Source organism: Bombus flavifrons, chromosome 16 (genome assembly GCF_040668555.2).
Source record: "Bombus flavifrons isolate JBK064 chromosome 16, iyBomFlav1_principal, whole genome shotgun sequence".
Taxonomy (NCBI): domain Eukaryota; kingdom Metazoa; phylum Arthropoda; class Insecta; order Hymenoptera; family Apidae; genus Bombus; species Bombus flavifrons.
In genome coordinates, this window is record NC_138457.1 from 4,724,821 (window position 1) to 4,735,251 (window position 10,431).

The 10,431-nt window shown below is 45.4% G+C and overlaps 1 protein-coding gene across 2 annotated transcripts in view; it reads right to left on the reverse strand.

Annotated features, from left to right (window-relative positions):
- Positions 1-10,219, reverse strand: part of LOC138188154 (GATA-binding factor C) — a 173,364-nt gene extending 163,145 nt beyond the window's left edge. Inside the window, exon 1 of one of the 2 annotated variants that reach the window (XM_069129672.1) lies at positions 9,405-10,219. The gene's annotated coding sequence lies outside the window, so the exon portion shown is untranslated. The remainder of the gene's footprint in view (positions 1-9,404) is intronic. The other variant, XM_069129670.1, reaches the window with a different exon arrangement.
- Positions 10,220-10,431: the final 212 nt, after the last annotated feature.

Genomic DNA, 10,431 nt, shown 5'->3' on the forward strand with positions numbered 1-10,431 from the left:
CCACGGTAATTCAATTTTAATCGAAACGAGAGCCAGATTCGCGGTATTCGGTGGCAACCAGCGGAAGCGACACTGACGGAGTATTCGAATGGCCAAGTTGCAACGAGAGAAAAACGAGGCCGCTTCGAAGATTTCGGCGGGCATCGATCAGCCGCAGATTGCAAGGTATCGTAACTGCATTAGGTAAATTACACGTTGTACCGTACCGCCTCGCCGATGAAGAGACTCATTATCGTTTAGTAATGATTCAACGACGTGTTATATAATTTACGAAACACGCGATGCCAATTACCACGAGGCGCGATCCTTCTTTTTGCACGAGGGATCGTTGATCCTGCGCTACTCGCGCTTCCAACAACCGACGCGTCGTTAAATCGACGAAACGTCGTTCTCGTAACTTGTGCCGAAGGAAATGAAGATAAAACGTGGTGTAACGCGCGCGATAGCGGCTCAGATAAACACACGTTGCGGCCAGCTTGCCACCATATTTCTTAAACACATCCAATTCGAACTTTCCGGCCGCGAAACGGTTGCGTGTCTGAACTTCTTCGGACCGCCTGTGTCTTAACTGTAACGATGAATAGCCGCGCGTTGCTCCAACTTCCTCGGCCAACTTTGTGTTTTCGCAACGCGAGGTCCGTGGCGCGCGTCGAAACTTGTTAAATTTCCGCGTACACGCGTTGCTCCCCGTTTATCAGATGCGGCTCTTAATTGGAAAAACCAGCCCAGCCGGCGCCCGAGTATTTTCATCGGGGCGTACGATTTGCCTCTAGACAGACCAAAAGTATATTATTTATTTATGCTACCGGCGCCACAGCGTATTAGGACAGCTCCTGATACTCCAGTTTTTTCATTTCATTTTCCATTTATCGTATTATAAATCTGTCGTATCGTATGGGTCGTGCAACGTAAAATATTGCATACAGCTTATTGAAATATGTATAATTTCACGTGCTAGACTAGGTTAGGTGCGTAGTAGTGATTTGTATGTGAATATCGGTGTGTGGAAGTACGTGTGTGCGCGATGTCTCGAAAACAAAGGAATGTAAACTGTTCAGTTAACAGTCTGGTATGGAAGAAAGTGCTGAGACGCGTGCAAGTGTGTATCGATAAATATCTTTAAAATCGTCCATCAAATAAATATATAATTATTCTAATGTTAATTCTACGTGTAAATTTAGCGTTCCTATACCATTATTTCGGCTATTAAGATCCAAAATTCTCAACACACCTAATAATATTTGATAGAGTTTATGACCGGATTAGAGTTAAGACTGGGAATCTATTTAGTTAACTTGCGTGCGGTTGCTCTGTGTGCAAAAAAGTGACTTATAACGTCGAATACACAAGAGGAAAGGATGAAAATTTTCGTTGAAACTGCTTGTTAACCCTTTGCACTCCTATGTCGAGTGTGACTCGACAGTAATTTTTATCTCAGGAGCTCCTTTATCGAATCTCACTCGACATTCTTTCGTGTCCACTTATTTTCGTGAAACGTGCGAAAGAAAAGCAGGATTGGAAATTGTTTCCAGATATATGATACACTTAAAAATTACAAAATACAACAATAGTATAAAACTGGTATTTAAGTGAATTTCTTTCTTCCTTTATTTATTTAAATTGTCTTATTTCTTGGTTAAAGTAAATTTTAAATAAAACACTTAAAAGCTGCTGGCAACGAAATTGATATAAAATTCGCAGTGCAAAGGGTTAACGTACGTCCGGCGAATACTCAGTTTAGCATAACACAGAAGAAAGAGAAAAGAGAAAAGGAATTGCAATGTTGAGTTACACGAATAAAAGAAAGAAAAAGGAACTCGTGCATAATAACCGATTAAGGGTAAAATATCAGCAGAGTTGATCGCCTGCGTTTACAGGATGAGGCAGAGAAGAGATCGACTCGGTCGGAAATACCATTTACACGATCTGTTAACGGGATCGCTAAATCTAAGATCGCTCATGAAAAAATCAGTGCGGAAGCGTTTCGTAGGGAACGAGAACGAGCATTGAAATTAATAAGCTAATTAATAAGCTAATTAGTAGACAGCAATACATTAGGAGAACAGTGAACGAGATCATCGATGACCTTGAATAACAAAACGAATATCAGCAACCTTGGTGATGTCCTGCAAGCGTTAGCACGAACATTTTGCGGAATACGGGATCGGTTGTGATCACCACTGTAAATTGGACGAGCGAGTGTACGCGATGCAAATCGCGGCAATTTATGCTGTGCTTTTTCAACAAGCCGTATGTACTTGCTTCGATAAGGAGACCACGCGATAAACAGCATATTCTACGCCGAGTATCGCTAAAGAATAACAAGAAATTGTTCAAACCCCTGTAAAATCGAAAGACAAATACGGGGGACCTGTTTGCCTAGTGGACCATGTTAGTGATAGATATGCTTCGTGACGAAATCGCACCACGCAAATATTTAAAGAGACAGAAAGACGCGGTCACGCGACCGATATCGAAGAAATCGCGAATATCAGAAGAAACGCTGGCATCGACGTGGCTCGTAGGGCGTCGGTGAATTTCCAGGAAGCCGTGAAATCAATCAAATCGAGCAGGATGGCTCGTTGGTTCGGTCGGTCGGTCGCGAAAAAGGAGCGTGAAGCAGCGAGGGATCGAAAAAGAGGAGGAAGATCGGTAAGGTGCGCGCAGAGCCACGGGGGTGTCTGCTTCTCGTCCACCGACTATAAGCGTTTCTCCGCGGGTTCCCATGGGCAGGTTCGCCCACCCATGGGTTTTTGAGGACGCGGCCCGAGGTATTCAAAAAGGACAGGCGGAGGGAAGAAACGGATAGAGTCCTTCGTTGCCGTGACAGCGGGGGCTCGGCGACCTGGCAGATATAAACGTGTAATTCTTTCGCGTTTCGCACTCATTGTTCCCCTAAACTATGGATTGCGCCATTGTCGCGAGGAACGCACCGCTCCACGGGGGTAGCGAACGATGGCATTATTCCCCGACGCTGAATGCGCAAACTCACGCGGACTCTTCACTCGTTACCTCGTGAAAACGATGCACTTGACTCCTGTCCTGGCTGCAAAACACTCGCAAACACCTGCGAGCAACGAGGAGACGAGCACGTTTCCTTGTTTTCTTTATCCCTGCGAGATGATCCAGCGAGATACTCGGGTGTTAAGGGCTGACCACAATACCAAAATCGATCGAGCAGCGGTAAATCGAACGAGGACCTGCTTAACTCGTCTAGCTTGTCCGTCAACGTCGTCCACGTGTCGTATGCCATGTTCGAAAGCCGGAACGTGGTTTTTAGTGTGAAACTACGTACTAGCATTTCAACGTTCTTAGGTCTTAACACGTATGTCGTATATACGATATTTTGGAAATTTATTAGTACCGCATTTGGGACACGATGTCGCGACGAATGACGACGATGATATTGGTCAAGGGAACCAATGTGATTATCTATGCGCAACTTGAAACATATTTAGTAAAAAAATGAAATGGCCTAGCGAATATCGAGTTTCATTAATACATATTTATTGAGATATGTATAATTTCATGTGTTAGACTAGGTTAGGTGCGTAGTAGTGATACTTGTATGTGAATATCAGTGTGTGAAAGTATGTGTGTGCGCGAAGTCTCGAAAACAAATGAATGTAAACTGTTGAGTTAACAGTGTGGTATGGAAGAAGGTGAGACGCGTGCAAGTGTGTATCGATGAATATCTTTGAAATCCTTTATCAAATAAATATATAACTATTCTAATATAAGTTCTAAGTGTAAATTTAGTGTTCCTATACCACTATTTCGGCAATTATCCAAAATTCTCAACAATATTATCGATCCAATACTTGTGATTTTTATATACATTTTTAAACCCCGTACATATTTGGTTAAAAATTACAATTTTACTATCGTGTTTGAAGCGGAACGTTGATGTTGAAAATCAGAGTGAGAATTACAGAGCCATAAAACGTGATACAACGTAACCGGAAATTCGTCCAGACCCCAAGCAAAACTATGTAAAAATACTTAAATCGTTTCTTGATCTCGCTAGACATCTTGCAATTTCTATATAAATTTTCAAACTCTGTACATGTTTAATTAAAAATTACAATTTTACTATCGTAGATGTTAAAGATTAGAATGAGAATTACAGAGCCTGAATAAACCTGAGATAACGTAACATAAGAGATAAGACCTGATATAACGTAACATAACGTAACCGGAAGTTCATCCAGACAAGACTACGTAAAAATAATAAATCTATATAAATAGATAAATATATATTTCCAAATCTGTTTCAAACTTCGCCAACATAGTCAGCCGATATTCGTGTCTCGTAACACAGTGCCGATGAAACTTTCAAGTATTTCGTCTAACAGTCTAACGCATAATATATTCGTACGATACAAGATACATAATAAAATGTATCATACGTGTTTCGTTGATATTAAATACCGCTGTGTCCGTTTCTACGGGGTGTAGTTAGAGTCTCGAGGCGTACGAACGAAGGAAAAAGGAAGAAGCGGAAATAAGACGAACGAAAGAAGACTTTCACACGACCCGACAAGGATTGCCCGAGTCAAAGCTGACCAATTAATGACCCGGACTCGCTTAATCCAGCCATTTGGTTCGAGAACGACTTCTCATCCCCCTGTAGCATAATTCGATCCACGCCACCCCCTTGGGCTTTGGTCGGGTGAACGGCGAAACCGAGGGTGTTACGACGACCCCTCGAGAGCGTTTTAACCCATAGACGAGAAACATCCTCGTTCCCCGTACTAAAGGCATCAACCACTTATCTGGCACGCGCATCGGATTGCGTTCCTTATCGCGGCGCTGCACTACTTTCGCTACGATCCACCCTGGCTGCGGCCCCTGCACGTTGGCCCAGAACGACGGAAAGTAAACGGAAACGACGTGGAAGAAAAGAAACGAAATCGTCGGCGGTGGTCCGCGGCGCGTCTCGTCCCTCGGAATATTATTCGTCGCGATCGTTAAAAATAAAGTATCGCGTGTCTGCGTTCTCGAAGCTAACTCTTACAGCACTGTTTCTGGTGTTTCGTGAAACGATATTTCATCCTTCCACGAGTCACGCTGCCGAGATGATATATGATCGGTCACGGAGCGGAGGAATCACGCGAGGACTCGATAGAAACCTCGAGCGATCTCGAAACGAGGCTGAAACACCTCGGCGCCGTAATCCGTGGCAGATCTTTTGGAAAAAAAGCATAGTTACACCGTCGTACGTTATACCGCGGACATTGTGTTCGTAAGGGCCCCACCATGTGTCAACGTCTTATTCTTATTCTTAGGGGGGGTCTATAGAGGAGCCTGGGAAAAAGGTTTGAAGGAGTACATTATACTCCGAGTCCATTATGTAGCCGGAGTAGTACATTAAAATGTTGATAAATTGTGTCTGGCAGTTGCTTAAGAAAAAACGAAGGGTAGAAACACCTCGACGAGTCTCTTTCTCTAGTCTCGATCTCGCGACCGGCAATATCGACTGGGGACGCGTCCCAACACAGAAAACGACGTGGACAGGTACGTTAGCCGGCACAAAGGGAACACGAAGGGATTCCTAACTGTTTCAGGGAACAGGCGTAATGGAGCACGGGTCGGCAGTAGCGTACGGGAAAACGTCCTCTGGCCGGACCATGCGTCAACCAGGAGGTCGTAAGTCATGGTCTTTACGACGAGTCTGCTGGAAAGGCGGCGGAAAATTATGCAGAAATACGTGGACCGTACCCGAGGGCCACGCAGCGGCGGTCGAACGAGAAGGAAATGAAATCCCGACGAGCTACTCGAGAGGAAGAGGCGGTCATGCAATACCCGGGGCAGACATCCTCTCGGAAGATGATCAATGAAATAGACCGCAGGCGTGCGGGCCTATCCACCTCTACGGTCGGTGCAACTCGTACACGAAAACCGGGAGGCAGCGTCTCGTAATTGATAGACTGAGACGGCGGCATAATGCCGGACGATTTGTCCGGCTACCCGAATACAATCAGACCTATTGCCGGCGAACCGACGCATCGCATTCGTAATCTTTTATGTCTCGCGTGGCGGCCGGTATTCAGGGGCGAGCTGGCGCGCGCACACGCCCTCCGCACCCACACCCACGCAGGCCGGAGCCTCTTTGGAAAAGTGTCTTGTTACGCGGCGATATTAATCCCGGCCATTAAAAACTGGACGAGTGAAAAATAGTCGCGCAAAAGGAGCACATCGAGCGAGAAGAAGGCTCCTGGCTACCTGTGTTCGGATGGATTGCCGGCATACCGGCTGCCTTTCTTCGCAAGATGGCTCGATTCCCGGAGAAAGAAGAGAAAAGGGCACAGCTTCTGTTCTCTTCGAGCCAGTTTAACCACTTACGAACGTGTATCGCCTGTATCGAGACCTCGTAGTTTCACGGTGTCACACGTAGGTGCTGTGGCACACGGCAAGGTCAAAGAATGCTACATATTGCGTATGCGTGTTGCTAATTTTGTAGCTGACTTTTTTTATCACGACAGTCGTCTGTTGTGGAATATACGTGTGCTATATCTACTTATCGACAATTGTAATTCAATTTTGTGAACATTTTTAGACCCTGCGCTTTCCCTCTTGTCCTAAAAACTGAGAAAACCTTAACGACTCTATTAAATTATCGACGTGATACAGGACACTATGTTGACGATTTTTTGACGATCTCCGACGAAACCAGCGCGGGTCGACCGGGACGAAAGTTCGAAAATACAGTGAGCCGCAAAGGGTTCAGATTTAAGTTATGTAAATATATAGAGATAATGGATCGACATATTCGTGGAGAGGAACAGGAAGCAGGAAATCGTACGTATGGGAAACGATTAGACGCGAACGAGTTGTATAGATACGTCACTATCACGACAAGCAGAATCCTAGGAAGTTGCGATGAATGGGGCGGTAGGGGTCTAAGTTTCTTCTAACTAGGAGCAGACACCTAACGTTGGCCGCGCATAATGTCCCCATTCGTCATGAGCGCGCCTCTTTCTTCCACCGTAGCATCGCTATACAAGCGCATAATATGGAGTTCAGCGATCGTCCAATGGAACCTTGAGGTTTCTGTCGAGCTACGTTGGGGGTGGTCTGCGGGTCTCCGAGGGACACCACGCTGAGAGAGACGAGAACTCCCTAATTGAAACGTTCTCTTTCATTTATTATTCAGGGGCCACGAGATGTCATCTTCCTTCCACGGAATTGGTTCGAAACGAGCCTACGCCACGGACCAACGCCCTCTTCTCCGAAGGAAGTTCGATCTGCCGATCGACACGACGCTTCTATTTAGTCCGAGCACACTCTACGTCATCGAGTAGACTTAACTAACGTGACTTAAGCTAAAGTCAAGCGACCGCTATTTCACGAATAACAAGATCCGTCTGCTGGCTTCTGGTCGCAGCGAACCTGTCGAAAGACAAACGCAAGGAAGACAAAGAGACGATTGGTAGGAGGAAAGTGGAATTAATCGGCGAGCGAGCGATTTCTGGTATGGAGGATCGAGCAGTGCCACGCACAGGTACGCCAACAAAGCAAATAGGATTGCCGGACAACAATGTGCATGCAGCAGCGAGATCCCATCTACGGAGTGATACGGATCGACAACGCGGATTTTCTGGTGGTATCGGACATAGAAGAAGGGGCAGGAGGCACGCGGTAGCTCGCAGTTACCAGATAAGATCTGTTCATCCCCTAACGGGAGGGTAGGACATCGCGGTTTCAACGTCACTCCCATCAACCCCTGTTTTCTAGCTTGCCCGGACGAAAACGCTTTTATACACCGGTCGTTTCGCTTTACTACCGCGATGCTTGCTCACAGGGGTGACTCGGAGGCCTCTGATTTTTCCTCCGGTCCGAATCACCCTCCTCTGTTACTCGCGAGAGAAGCGGCAGCGTGCGAGTTTACAGTTCGAAATCTTTTCGTGCAACCGTTTGTACGCTTAATTTTTTATCGATCGTAGGACGTCAGTCGACTCGTTCTTTCGTGACAATTCGTTCGCGTAAGATGTGGAATAAAAAGAAATTTCGGTTCGTTGACCGACGATTTTTCCGACGCTCGCTACGCGTTCAACTCGGTTGCCAGATATTTCGAGATTATCGTTCTACTATATCCGTACGGAAAACGATAAGAAGATAAAAGCGAATGAAAAAGGAGGGGAAAGACAAAGAGGAGAACAGACTTATCGTTGGAAACACAGGACCATGGCAAAAACGTTCGTATTTATGTTCTCTCCTATTTTACTTACTCGCCTTTTACTTCTGAGATGGTTTGTTATACGTGTTAGTTTATCAAACAGACGAATGATAGAATTATAATAATCAGTGTATATTAAAATCACTTTCTCGCTATAATCAGTCGCTATACTATATCACTATCCTGATTTTCTGAATTATTTTACTAGAGAGAACGTTCGTTTATTTATATCGATCGGTGGGCTTATAAAAAGTTCAAATGTAATTCCTGTTGTAAAATTATACATATCTCAATAAATATAAGTCTTTATTGAGAACTATATGGTATAATAATATCTATGTGGTATAATAATATCTATATGGTATAATAACAATGGCTAATCCAAATGAAGGTTCGTTAAACGATCCTAACCTCAATGCTAACTCGACATATATATGTCGGAGATGAAAGGATATCGGAGCCTTTCTTTTGAAATTTTTGGGAAAGATCCTCAATACTTTAATCTAGACTTTTATTATAGCTATACTTAAATAATAAAACTTAGAAGTAGTTGTTATGATTCAATCCGATTATGTTTGCCCGAGATTTGTGACGGTGGGCTTGGGCTCGAGGTGACACAAATGGTCGCCGAACGTAGCCACGGTCACGGGATGGACGTTTTACCTAACAGAGAAGTGCCAATATTATGGGACGCGCGTTGTATTAACAATCAAACCTCGGGCAGAAGCAACGTTGCCGCTACGCGGGACTGCCAAGCAACGGCGGCTGGAATTTTGTTGATATCCCCGGCCAATATACAACAAAACGAATGCGATCGTAAGGAGAGGAAAGTTTTCATCAGTTTTTTATTCTTGCGATCACCTTGAACAGTTTTCACATCGTCTTTACGCGCAGTTTATACCGAGCGTCACGGCAAACGTTACTTTGTGCTTAAAAGTATATTCTACGTTTAACAAAGAGTTATCCCGTTGACCGTGGATTCGTTATTGAACCTAAGAACATCATCGCTAACATCTCGAGTGTTTAATCACCACGGTTATTTGTCAAACTTTGTAAAAAAAATCAATATTTATACCACTAAATATAATCTCTATCGTACAACAACGACGGCCAGTCCGAATGAAGATTCGTTACACGCCCATAAACCTAACGCTAACCCGGCAAATAAAAAGACTGACAAATTGTAACAGGTGATCAGGTAAAGTACAACAAAGAACATACATACGTGTAATACGCAGTCTTAGTTATCGCTCTCCTTCCTACATGAACGCTATATTTTAATGTCACTGTTTGTCTTTGTACGTCGCAAGAAACAAACGCTGTATAGGCATTCGCAGCGTAAGTGCTTGGTCCGTAGTTGGAAAGTTACTGCGCGTCGACTGGCATCGAACATCGCGAGGTAAACAGAACGTAAGGCACGTGGAAGAATTTCCACGAACCACACCCGAAATATTTCCCATTAACTGATCCGAGGGAAGGGCGAGCGGTAAGCGACCGAGCGGTATCGCGACAAAGGTTACAGGCTCATCTCTCCTTTTATTATTCTCGCAGCAGTCCACCGTAAAAATTCTAATTTCGCGAACCCTTTTTCGCGTGCTGCGCAGCCCGGCCGTATATCTATGCCGCTCCCTTATCGGACTTTATGGTCTTATATACGTTATACTTTATATTTTATAGCGTATACACCTTTCCGCCTGCCTCGTTCGCCTCGACCAACCCCCGTCTCGCGCATTCCCACCCCCTTCGGTCGCCTCCAACCCCTTGTTCGGTGGTTGCATGCACCTAGCGTTTCTCGAGGCGCGGATATTATGCCGCTGGCGTAGCCACTCCGCTTCCTCTCTTTCTCTCTCTCTCTTTCTCTCTGTGCGGGTTCTCGAACGCACCACACACGCGCTCCAATGTCCCGCGGTCTCTTCAGCGGCGCGGCCCGTTTTCGTTCCTCACCGCCGGCCGCGCGGCAAAAGAGAAACATTTTTCCGGGGCATTACTTTTATCGCGCGGCCGTACGTGAGCTCCGGCCCGCGATACTATCCGCTAATTAATTGCCATGCGAAAAAAGACCACGAGAGAAAAAATCACGAACCGCCGCCGGGGGGCGGGAAAAATTCAAATCGGAGGAGGGATCGGTTTCGGGACGGTGTGTATGCGTGTGCAAGCAACTCGGCCGAGTCTCGTGTCTACCGGCAGTTTTCGAGACGCGGCCAGCAGCGCGATACGTCGCACCGATGGAAGCGCGACTTTCGTCCGTCTCT